Source organism: Mercurialis annua, linkage group LG5 (assembly GCF_937616625.2).
Source record: "Mercurialis annua linkage group LG5, ddMerAnnu1.2, whole genome shotgun sequence".
NCBI classification, from domain to species: domain Eukaryota; kingdom Viridiplantae; phylum Streptophyta; class Magnoliopsida; order Malpighiales; family Euphorbiaceae; genus Mercurialis; species Mercurialis annua.
The window spans coordinates 1198191-1211832 of NC_065574.1; positions in this window are offsets into that span (position 1 = coordinate 1198191).

The window sequence follows — 13642 nt, forward strand, 5'->3', positions numbered from 1 at the left end:
ATAAACTTTGTAAAATCAATCGTCTCAAATTACTTAATCCAAATAATGTCTAAAAGTATATATTAAAAAAGCTTAATTGCGTAAAAAATCACCAACTTTTGCGTGTTTTTGGTATTTAATATAATCTTTTTTTTCTTGGCATAAAAAATCACCAACTTTCATTTTTTTTGGTATATTTGTCCACGGGATGTGAAACGGCGCCGTTTTGCGCTTAATTTTTCAAAGGAAACGGTTATGTGGACTAATATGTCAAAAAATGAAAGTTGATGATTTTTTATGCCAAGGAAAAAAAGATTATGTTAAATACCAAAAAGATGCGAAAGTTGGTGATTTTTGGTGCAATTTAGCCTATTAAAAATGATAAAACGTTAGTTTTATTCTATGAAAAATATATCTATTATAGTGCATTTCAGAAACTCATTTCATGTCCTATTGACGTGTTTTCTTTCTCTCACAAAACATAGACAGACCAACTCTAAATCTCCAATTAAAGCACCGTTTGAATTAAAAAATTTAAATGGACAAAATATACGTTCACACCATCTATAAATTTCATCAAAATGTATTGTTTGACATGATAAAAATTATGAGAATTCATAAATTTATTAAAATTCACCGTCCTCTAAAATTTCTCATTTAATTTATTACTTAAGAGATAGGAAATTAAGATTCGTCATTTAAAAAAATGATGGATTGTTTAAAATTTCTATTATTATTTTTTAAAAAAATCTTATAAATTCATGAATTTATATTTCATTGAAATAGTAAAATTTTAGATTCATACGAATTCAACATTGCATGAATTTAAATTTTATGTATTTAATAAAATTTCATAAATTTCATAAATATTAATTCAAACGGTTCCGAGATTCTTTATAAAAGAACAATGCCAATCCAACCCCCAACATATTTTAATGCCAACCCGCATGTGTGCAATGATATACATAAAATTTTAAGATATGAAATCAACTATGAAAGGTAGTTGGTGTATACATTGATTCGGAGTAGAATCCTAAGAAAACACACATGATTTGAGAAAATAATGCAATCAAAATCTAAAATAAAAAATGCCATAAATTATTATTTAAGAGGTAGCTACGTTAATTTCTTCTAGGAAATTGTGTTAGCCCCATGCATTTCGAGTAGGATCATCATTTGCTTGGCATGAGGACTCCCATCTTCTACCCTCAAAAACCCTAAAATAAACTATTAGTATAGGAAGTAACTCTCGTGCGCACACACAAATTAGTGCATTCAATAAGAGAAAGGGAGCCCATAGCATTATCACACATACACAACACTCTCCAACGCCACCAACTTATGATTTTATATATATATTCGGTTTTTAGTTCGGTTTCAATTTGATTTTCAGTTAATTTAGTTCGGTTCACTGACAGTTTCTCGATTTAAGTCTCTTTCTAAACCATACCCGATAAAGTTTCATTTCTAATTATATTTTTTTCGAACTTCTATTTCATTTTTAATATTGTCTCCGATGTTATTTCAACTTCTTTTTTTGTCAAAAAACATGAATGGCGGTCGAATGAAGTGATATAAAGACAATACGATTTAAACTTTATGAACTATACTGAAATAAAGATAAAGATAGAGGGACTACCACTAAAAATGAAAGGCAAGTTACAGCCGTTTGTATAGTTCGAAATGGTTGTATTTGGATTTTCTTTTAATTAGAGGAGAAACACTTATAGAAAAAAATAAATTTATAATATTAATGAAAAGCTATTCGATGTTTATGCCATATAGCTGCTTGTAGGGGTGTGCAAAAACCAAAATGGATCGAAAAACCGAACCGAACCGAACCGAAATTTTAATATTGTTTCGGTTTGGTTAAAACGGTTTAATTTGGTTTTTGCCAACTTAAAAATTTGATATTCGGTTTTCAATTTGGTTTTAGGTTTTTGCAAACCGAACCGACCGAATAACAAATTATTTTTATTTTTTAAAAATAAAATAAAATTTATATGTTTATTTATACTTTTTAGTATTTATTCTTTAATTATATGTAATATATAAGTTAATAAATTTATTATAATAGATAAAATATACAAATAACATATGTAAAGTTATTATTAATCAATATTTTTTTAATTTTTTTATATTAAAAACTGGAAAAAAATAATTAAAAACGTCGGTTTCTAATCAAACTGAACCGAATTTTTTGGTTCGGTTCAATTTCGGTTTTTTGTCTAATTCAAAACCAATTCGATTTTGAATTTTGGCCTATTTTCAGTTTCGATTTTTTCGGGTCGGTTTGACTGACCGATGAACAGGCGTAGATGCTTGTACAGTTCCACAAAGTAGTATGTGAATTAAGTCATACAAAAACATGCTAAAATACTTTGAAATTATATATAGGTCATATGATGCATTTATTTTTTGTGAATGACAATTTAGTATGAATTTGTAAGAGGTTAGATAATAGGATTCACCCATCTTAAGGTTTCCGAATTTTACGTTTTTAGTTTATTTGGTCTCTAAATTTTCATTTGGTCTTATATGGTTCCTAAACTTTACGTTTTTAGTTTATTCGGTACATGAACTTTCATTTGATCTTATCTGATCCCCTTAACTTTAATTTTTTTTGCTTCCTCGGGTCCTCGAAAGGATGAAAATTTAGGGACCAGATAAACTAAAAAATATAAAGTTCAGAGATCAGATAAACTAAAAATATAAAGTTTATGGACTTTAAAATGGTTAATATTAGATAATATAATTGCACATTAACTTAAATATGTTAAATTCTTTTGGCAAAATATAATTCATTTTATTGAGATCCGATTTTATATTGGATTATTCTTTACACGGCCCATAAATTTAAACCGTTATTTATAAGCAGTACATAAAATGAGTATTTATCTCATGTATTAGCTGACTATGTCATGTTATATTTATAATAAATAAATGAACATTTTTAATAGTTACGTGAAATAATTTTTCATACAAAATAAGTAGTGGAAATAAAAATAGGGTAGAGAGGGCCTGGAAGAAGTAGGATTCCCTATACATCGGATCTGCTGCAATCTTTTCATTGCCTGATGAATGCCTCCCTACCCATCCCATTATTCAATTTTATTTATTTATTTAATATAAATTAATTAATAAAATCTCTTCCCTCTATTATTGTGCATTACATTTATCCATCCTAGATAGGATTGGACCATTTTCATTATTAGTAGTAAATTTTACTTTTTATTTTAAGTTTGGTATTGAAATCCAAATAAATGCTTGCAATTGAATCCTATGTATTAGAGAGATAGTGGAATTTTATAAAAATTAAAATAATAACTAAAATAGAATTGAGAATAAAAATAAAAAAAATTAATGATTAGTTAAAATATATAAAAAACAAAACTATAATTTTGTAACTGACAGGGAGGAGGTGATCGTCCATCTTACTTCCTTAGGGCATCTCCAAGGGGAGTCACTATTTTTTCCTCACTATTTTTCAATTTGGTGATTTTTCATCAAATTCACTCCAATTGTCATCACCAAATTGTTCACCAAAAAACATACCTTTTTACTTTTTAATATAATAATCATTTTAATTCTTAACATTTTATACATTTATTACCAATTACATCCACAAATTTATTTATGTTCATATTCGTCCGAATTATAGTATTATTTATATTTTAAAAAATAAATTGCTATTAATTTTTTTAATTATGAATATCTTATAAAGTTTAATTTATATTTTTAGATTATTATATCGTAAAATTATCTATGTAATGTTGTTATATTATTGTCTCATAAAATTAATTATGTAATATTATTTTAATTGTCTCGAAAAATTATTAATGTAAGATTTTTATGTTATTGCTTTACAAAATTATTCATGTAATGTTTTTATATAATTGTCTCGTTAAATTATTTAATAAATAAATAATTAATTAAATACAACTATAAATTATATGTACCAAAATATAAATTAACCATATCATTATATTCAAAAAGTGAAATGGTGAAGGATTCCTTCACCATTTTTGATGAAAGAGAGTGTGGGAGTCATCAATTTCCATTTTAATGACTCCCCTTGGAAATGGTCTTACACCCTTATTTGCATTTTAGTTTTGGAGTAGCACCACATGCACCAAATAGCGGGCTATTGAAAAAAATTTAAATTTTATTTATCATATTATATTATATCAATTAATTTAAGTTGTCTATACAAGACTTTCTTTTATTATATTGAGTGTATTTTCTATTTTTTTATAAAATTTATATTCATTATACAAAGATTTATGGTATGATATGAAATTTATTACTATTGATAATAGTGTATATGAATAAGCCAATTAAGTTGAGCTAAAAGATCTTACTGGACCACATTGTGAGCCGAAATAATTCATAATATTTTTGGATAAATAAATACTCCTATAATTCATAATTGTATATAGAAATTTCTTCATAGGTCCCATCCTATATTTGTTGTGTGAAAGGACAGTTTCTCCAGTTTGCAATGTCCTCTTGGTCTCCAAGGCATCATCCAATAAAACCCCAATAAGGTTTTGCCTAGAAATTAACTGTCAAATCATTAGTTGTTTAAATCAAAATAAATTAATATATATAGAAAATTATAAATATATCTTAAATAAACAAAAATACCATTTTAGTTGAATAACTTCATAATTTAGATCAATTATAATAAAAAAAGAAATAAAAAAAAGTATAACTCATAAAAATATGATGTACGTAAAATTTTAATAAATTATAAGTTTTTTATAATAAATATTAATTTATCACAAAATTAACCTATAACTTAAAATATTAAATTATATCTTTTTTATCAATTAGAATATTCATTTTTTTATTTTTTATTTAAATATTCTTGACTCAAAATATTAATTATTATTTGAAACTGTAATAGCTTTTTAGTTAGAATATGTTTATCAATATTAATAAAATTATGAACATATTAATGTATTTTATCTTTTTTAGTTTTTTTTCTATAAATAGGAGGGTCAATGGATCATGAAAACTATATATGATTAAGAGTAATTCAGTTTTTAATCTTTACTATATGATATGAAAATAGATAAATGTTGAGGTATACATCAAGACTCTTACTCAAAATTTTTATAATTTTCAAAAAGTGAATAAGCGTTCTCCCTCTTCAAATTATAAAAAAAAAATCAAAGAATGAAAATATTGATCAATCCGCTTATTAAATGATTTTTATATTCTCTTTAACTATTACAATTGTCAAAAAGTGAATAAGCGTTCTCCCTCTTCAAATTATAAAAAAAAATCAAAGAATGAAAATATTGATCAATCCGCTTATTAAATGATTTTTATATTCTCTTTAACTATTACACCAATTGTTGTTTAATTTGCTTTTGGAAAGTATATTTATGCATGCCACTCGTTATTATTGATATATTACATCACATAATATTATACAATGCACCCTAAAGAAGAACACTAGAGATAAATCTACTGTAGTTGGGGGCATTAAACCAATCAAAACCCCAAATACATAATCACAAAAGAAAAGATTAATTGAGAGAAAATTAAGAACACTAAAAATTAGAAATGGGGCAACAAAATTAGGGTTTGATAAAGACTAGATAGAAAGTGAAAGATTAGAGGTCCCATTTGGCTTTAGTTGTTGTATAAGGTCATGTGTGAGTGTATATGCAACTATCTATAGTAATTCTAGAGAGAGAAAGTTTAGTGAGAGAAAGTGAGGAAGAAGAGGGTCCATAGAAATGGTGATAATATATATATGGAAGTTGCCTTCATCCTCTCTGGAATTGTTCCCACCAAACCCTAATTATATCTTCTAAAGAACTGTTATACCTAAGTAAAAATAGACCATCAACACTATTAGTTAGATTTTAAAGCTTAATTCAAGAATAAAGCACAAATTACTCTTAGATTCTCGTAAATATCGTAATTTATACTTTCGTCCATCTTTACATCAATCAATATGGGCAGAAGTTTTTGTTTCCGTTAACGTTTTTATCTTTTCGTTCAATTTTAGTTTTAGTCAACTGAATTAAAAGACTTAAATAAAAAAATTAATTTAATTTTCAAAAAAGAGGCTAGGATGAAAGTGAGAATCGTGGTATATGTGGAAATCTGAAAGTCATTTGCTCAAAAATATATTTTTAAAATAAAATTGTTTTTTAATAAACATATAAGATAATGTAGTAATTTGTTAAAAATTATAAGTAAATGAGAAAAGGGAGTTTTCTTAACTTATTTATATTCTTTTTTATTAATACTCCCTCCGTCCCGTTTAAGAAGGGACAAATGACTTTTTCACATATATTAAGAAAGCATTAATTACTATAGTATTTTCTTATTTTACCCCTATTTATGATAGTGTTGTATTTTGTGTATAGGCTAATAGTCATTAATTATGGAAAGAGAAAAGGGGGTAAAAAAGGAAAATTCATATAAATTGGCACAAAAAACACGATATGACCTTCTTAAGTGGGACAAATGAAAATGGGATATGTCCCTTCTTAAATGGGACGGAGGGAGTATCATTTTTTTAAGAGCTAAGTAAACTATAAAAATACAAATAATGTTAAAATATATAATATTTTGACATAAAAATGTGCATTAGTATATTAATGTATCAAATCTTAAAGAATATTTACTATTATATATTTTTTACTAACAGTTGATTAACAAATAATTTAATCAGATTTACTATGATATATAGGCAAAATAAATTTATCTATTCACTATATAACTCGTTTTTTAAATATACTATAATCTTTAAATTTATTATTATGGTCCATAATTTTTATTATTGTCGAGTATAGAACTCATTTACAGTTGACGTTATGCAATATTATAAGATCACGTGTACAAAATACATTTCACTTGACATAATACGCATGAATGTATATTTGGCAGCAAACATAAAATGCTGGATTAGACAACTAAATGGATTATGATATATATATATATATATATATATATATAAGTATATTAGTTGGCCTATGAGATATATAATTACAAATAAAAAATAAAATACATATTTGAAATATCATAGTCGAGTAATGTAAAAGGTTATATTTTAAATTATGTTTTACTCCACTAATGTCAATTTTATTACAAGGAAAGCCTTAGTTAATGTATCAACAACTAGCCCTAAAACAAGATCATATTTATGTCATTTTCATTGCTAGATTTTTCGCATACTTGTCCTTAAAACGACTTGAAATCTTTGAAAATGATTGATTAACCTATAACATGCATTGAGACACTAATATATACTTTACTATGTGACATTTAATTGATAAAATCACACCATCATCTCATAATAAGGTCTAATTAAGAAATTGTTAAGTTCAATTTTTATGTTGATAAATATAACTGAAATTTTTGATTTCAATAATATTAACTAATTCTTTGAAAAAATGGACATTAATTCTGTAAATTTTCAAAAAAAATATTATCTGACACGTGATACATTTCATAAAAATTAAATGTTAAATATTATAAATGTATTATTATAAAAATTCAATATATAGTTTTTTTTTTAATTCATAATTAAAAATTCTGAAAATATATTAAAGGGAAGTAAAATCATCTAAAATTTGTTCAAATTAAATTTTAGTATTAAGATTTGGTGGTGTGTCAACAAACACCTTTTTTTAATGCATTTCAATTATTTACTTTTTATATAATCCGCCACTTTCCAAACGTTAATCTAAATATTGAACCAATGGCATAGATGCATGGAAGGAACCAGCCTTTTGGGCTGAGAGGACTTTTCTAGTTTTTTTTTTGATAATCAAATTCTACATTAAGAAATAATCGAAGCAGTTACAGATGTAAAATATTCAGGAAAGTTCGAAAATCAATCCCGATGACCTGACAAAGGAATGAGCATTACGCGCTAACAAGTGTGCAGCCTGATTTGCAGATCGTCTTACAAAAAAAAACTAGAAAACTGCTTCGCTAACAAAACACAATCATCGACCAATAAATCGCCCATGGACTGCTCTGCATTTTTAGTATCTTGAATAACGTTCAAAGCATCCGATTCAATAGTTAGATTGCTCCATCCCTTCAACCAACTAAGCACCTCCCTTATACCAATCAGTTCGGCAGTTCTTGCATCAAAACGCCCGAAAAACTTAGCTGCCTCGCCAGAATGATGTCTCCATACTCATTACAACTAAGCAACCTACTGCTGCTCTCCCCTCCGCCTTGAAGATAGCTGCATCCACATTTGGCGCACACCGGAAGCATGACTTTTCTAGTTCTGCTTGGTTATTTAATTGAAAATATGTAATAAATGAATTTTTTTAAGATAGATTCAGTTTTACACGTCATCTGTAAATTGAACTAATTATATTGACACATAATATAATTAGTTCAATTTACAGATGACGTAATCGACCGAGTTAATCTAAAAGTTCCTCTATTTACATATATATATTCAACTCAAATATTGACTTTTATCCATTTTATCAAAATGAGCAATTGACCAATAGCTTGTTTTCCTCTTTGAATTCTTCATAAAAAGTCTGCAATAAAATTAATTAATTGCTGACAATAAGTATTACGAACACCTAATTGTAACCTTAAACAGAAAAGTTTGTGACTTTTCTATGTTCTTTTTAGCTATTTTTATTGGTGTGGACAAGTTTGCTTGTTCGTTTCATATACTACGTCCGTCCTATTTAAGAAGGGACATATTCCATTTTTAATTGTCACATATAAAAAAGCTATATCGTATTTTCTGTGCCAATTTATATTGAACTTCCACTTTTATCCCTTTTAGTTATTGCAATATGCATTAAATACAATTCAATTTACAATACATCTATTCTATTATTATAAACTATACTAATTAATAGGGGTAGACATGACAAAATGAAATATTGTCTTATTTTATTAATCTTTGTACAAAACTCATTTGTCCCTTCTTAAACGGGACGGAGGGAGTAATAATTACCATTAGGTCAATCTTTTAGCTACTTATTGATGTGGCATGTATATGTCATATCGATTTAATATAAATTTATTAGAACCACTAACGAGCTATAATCTAAATGGTATAAGCGTTAAGCAACAAACTGCTAAGGTTGTGTGTTCAAATTGAATTTCTTCCATAAGAGCTGTCTATCTACTCAATTATTAAAAATAAAAATAACTTGTTGGAGATAAATTTTAAATATTATCGTATTAATCCTATTCGAAGCTTTTTTATCAACAAAGTTTCAGTATATTTTAAAGAATATAACTGGGCTAAACTGGGCAAAATATTGCTTACATCCCCCCATGGTTAATTTTTGTTATTTTGTTAGGTTTTTAAGATTTTTTTTATTTCTATTCTCTTGATTAAAAAAAAGAATTTATTTAGTTCAAAATTATATATTTTACCTGGATGGTACTCTTCCTGCCATAAATACCATAACCGATGCAAGTTAAAAATAAAAGTATCAAAAATACATTTATAATTTTATTATATGAGAACTAAACGTAGCAGAATAAAAGGGTGATAGTAAAAATATTTAACAAATTTAACTACAATTAATAATTTTTTTTTAACTTTTGTTAAATTACACCAATATTCTTCTATTTTTATGAGATGGTATAGACCAATAAATAAGTTTTATGCTATATTGCCTTTATTAAGATGATTTTTTTTGGAGATGTCAACATTACTTACATGCCAAAAAGAGCATTAAAAGGACAATTAAGTGACTAATTTAAATAAAGCCATTAATTAATCATAACTAATTAAGCAATCATTCCAACAGAATCATGTCCTGTAACTCAGGACAAAAGTCAGTTTTTAGGTCAACGCTACAAAATAAAATCTGTTATAAAAATTACTGATATACTCCGATTTAAAGTATTTTCACTTAATAATTAAAAATAAAATCAAAATAAGAGTACAGCTGTAATGTCCGTGAAGCTAACGCGCTAAAACAGTGAGTGGCCTGAGGTATTAAATAGTAAAATTTATTTTTCGTGTTTATTATTATTTTGGCGTGATTTTATATCACTATTTTGGCCTAGGAAACACGGATACTAGAAAATACAAATACTTCAATTTTTTGTGGCGTTTTCCGTTTCAATAAACTGAAACTATTGAAAATTCAAAAATCTAACCCACTATTATAAAATTTATTATTTAAATTACCTGTTATATATTTCATCTTTAAATATTTATAGAATTACATTTTTTTTAACTTATTCAAGATCTTATCTATTACTCGTAAAGTGTATCGTTCAAATTACAAGATATTCCATTTTTAAATAGTTGTAGAATTACATAATATTTTCGTAATATTTATAAAATATTAACTTCAATTTTTTAAAATTTGAAGATTTTTATTTGATAAAATTGAATATATTTAAATGATCTATTTCAGTAATTTTTGTAAATATAAAAATTAAATTTAGTAAATATAAAATTTGTAACTTTTTATATTTATAAATATCTCTTATTGTTCTATTATTAACTTTTTTCATATTTTTTATCTTTTGTTTTTGTTTATTTTAAATCTCATTTGACCATACCCGTTTTATGTCTTTTCTGTATCCGTGCTACCTAGTTTTTGGCGTGATTTTATATCACTATTTTGGCGTGATTTCATATCACTTTTTTGGCGTGAGTTTTCATTATTATTTTGGCGTAATATTATATCATAATTTTGACACTATTCTTTTACGTAATGAAATTATCATTTTTAGGAATTATATTCAATATTTTTTCTTTTGAAACATTAACCGCAACGATAATTTTTTCCTACAGTCATATGGAATGCATTGGTTTAAAATTGAACAAAGGATCATTTTACCCTCCGAACTTGGCGCAAAGTATCAAAAACGTCCAAATTAGCAAAACGAGATCACTTTTATCCTGAACTTGTCAAATTTGGTACAAAATCCCCCTCCCCACTCTCACTTAAGAGAGTGAGATACACTCTCCGGGTTTAATAGTGGTTTTGATTTTTAAGGTGGTTTTTAATAAAAAAAAGGTTTAAAATGATTCTAATATTTTTAAAACATTTTAAATTAATACCTAATAATTAAAAAAAACAAATTTAATCCCTTTAATTAAAAACTTTATATAGTAAAATTTAACCCCTAAATTTTATATATATGACAAATTAACTCCCCAAACTCAATTTTTAACAAAAAGATTATAGTTATTTCATGGAAAAACACATATTACTTATATTTAATTACTTGATAATTTATTAAAGTAGTCATCAATAAGTAGTAAAATAATATAAGACTTTATGGCAACAGTTTATTTGTATATATTTAATGGCTTTTCAATAGTTATTTTATTTTTGTTTATTTTATCTATTTTACTGTTAGATGAAAATGATTTCATCTAACGGTAAAAAATAGATAAAATAACCTTTAATTTGTTAACAGTAATAAAGTAGCTATAGAAGATGCATTGGCAAGTTGGCAGAATAACTTGATTTTGGCAGGAGTTTGGCTTTTTTAATTATGGCCGAAGTATTCAGATTTCAAACGTTGATAAAGGAGCTGTTATTCACAGACTATCATCATTACATGACATCAGGAGTTCTTCTTTTAATGATGATAGATATATTTGGGTGATAGCTTTTTTTGATACGTTGTTACTATAATTGGGTGACCCATTGGTGGTTAAATAAGCCCTTGTGGATGACTGTTTTTGCAGTATCATCATTTTTTTTAGACTGGCTCACTCAGCCTGTTGAGGAGTCACATATTTTTGTAATTCTGATAATTCTATCAATGAAGATTAGCCTTTGGTAAAAAAAAAAAAAAAAAAAAAAAAAAAAAAACTACCAATCACACAGATATAATATAACCCCGTTTGCCCACGTCAGATTTCTGACGTGTCACCACGAATAGCCACGTGTAAGCTTGCATGTGGGTCACTACGTAACAAGGGCCGAGTTTCCCGGCATCCTTCACGGGCCCAATAAACCCAAAAAGAGACATTATGGGTGCTATGAGAACATATCTCATCTTTGTAATTTTTAATGAGTTGAATTGAGTATAGCTAAAATATTTAAATTTATTTTGTTTATTTTGTCTAACATAAATGAGCTAATAAATTTTATTCATTTCGGTTTGACTCTTTACAAGTATTAATTTTTCAATTATGTTCGTTTTTTAAATGTTTAGTCAAATTTTAATGCGAGTAGTATTGACAAAAAAATGAACATAACCGCAAAAATAAATTGGTTTGATCTGGAAAAAATCACATCTTTAAAAATTTAGTTCGGTTAATTATGTTTGATACGATTGGAGCTAAATGCACTTTTTTATTTTATTTTAAATTTGCAGCTCGAAATAAACATGAAGATGAAGTATCGATGCATAATAGGTTATCACACTAAATTTATGTTAAGAATTAAAACTAAACACGTAATAAATTAAGGTGTCAATATGTACTATACAATTGGCGTAATACTAAAATATAACAGTTCAAGGTTAAATTTATCCCGAGTCAATTAGTTTGTTTGTTAAACAACTTAAAATGTATTATGTAAGACAATGACAGAGTCAAGATTTTAACATTTAGTATATGGAGAAAGCAATTTTTAATAATAAAAAGAGTCAAATTGTAAAATATAAAAAGAAAAATTGGTGTTAAATTTAATATTTTTATAAAGTTGGAGGGCATGGCCATCCCATTGCCCCCCTCTCCCTTCATCATTGGTGTGAGATATACACGTGGGTTCGTTAAGCTGTTAATGAAACATTTAATAATTTATCTCGCTATGTTGTGTTATACATGTGCCGTGTCATAATCTAATCTCGTAAATTATCAATAATAATAAGTTCATAAAAAAGTTATCAATAATTAAGTTAAATATCGTATTATTATCAATCATATTTGGCTCATTTAAACGAGTAAAATGTGTCGTATTAGTATCACATATATTGATTCGTTTAAATATACAGATCAAATATATCGCATAGATATAACTCACATTCAGCTTATTTATAACGAATAAATAAAATTTGCGGAGTTATTTTGATTCATAATCGATCTATCATATTAAATGAGTTATACGATATGCAGTATTTATGTTGACACTATTAAGCTGTTTATGTTCCTGTAGACTTTAATGGTGTTACTAGAATTAATCAATGGGATCGACTGTGATGTTTTGACACTTCTAAATAAAATAAAAAATAAAAAATGTAAATTCTTAAATGGAATCATAATTGTAAAATGATGACCATCAGTTAAATGAATCAAAGACCAGATAAGCTGCTCTGCCCATACAATTCGACTACTAGTTCCAAAATCTTGCGTTCAATCATTTTTTTCTTTAAAAAAACTGTAACGGAGGTGTATGGTGGTGCAAAACAAATAAACCCAAAACCCTAATACGCCGTTTTTTAAAAAAGCGGAAAGAGAGGGAGGGTTTGACAAGCCCACGTGGCAGTCATGTCAGTAGGTCCCACAGCCCACGGCCTCTGCTTATGGATACATTCGATGGCTTTATGCCCCATCCTCTCTCTCTATTAATAATCCGCCCCCCGGCGTGTTGCTGTCATATTCCGGCCACCACCATCTACTTATTTTGTATGTATATATTTATATATACAATGGCCGAACCATGATTTTTTCAATCCAAATTTAACATTTAACTTACATATAATTTTTCGACTGTCCGGATTA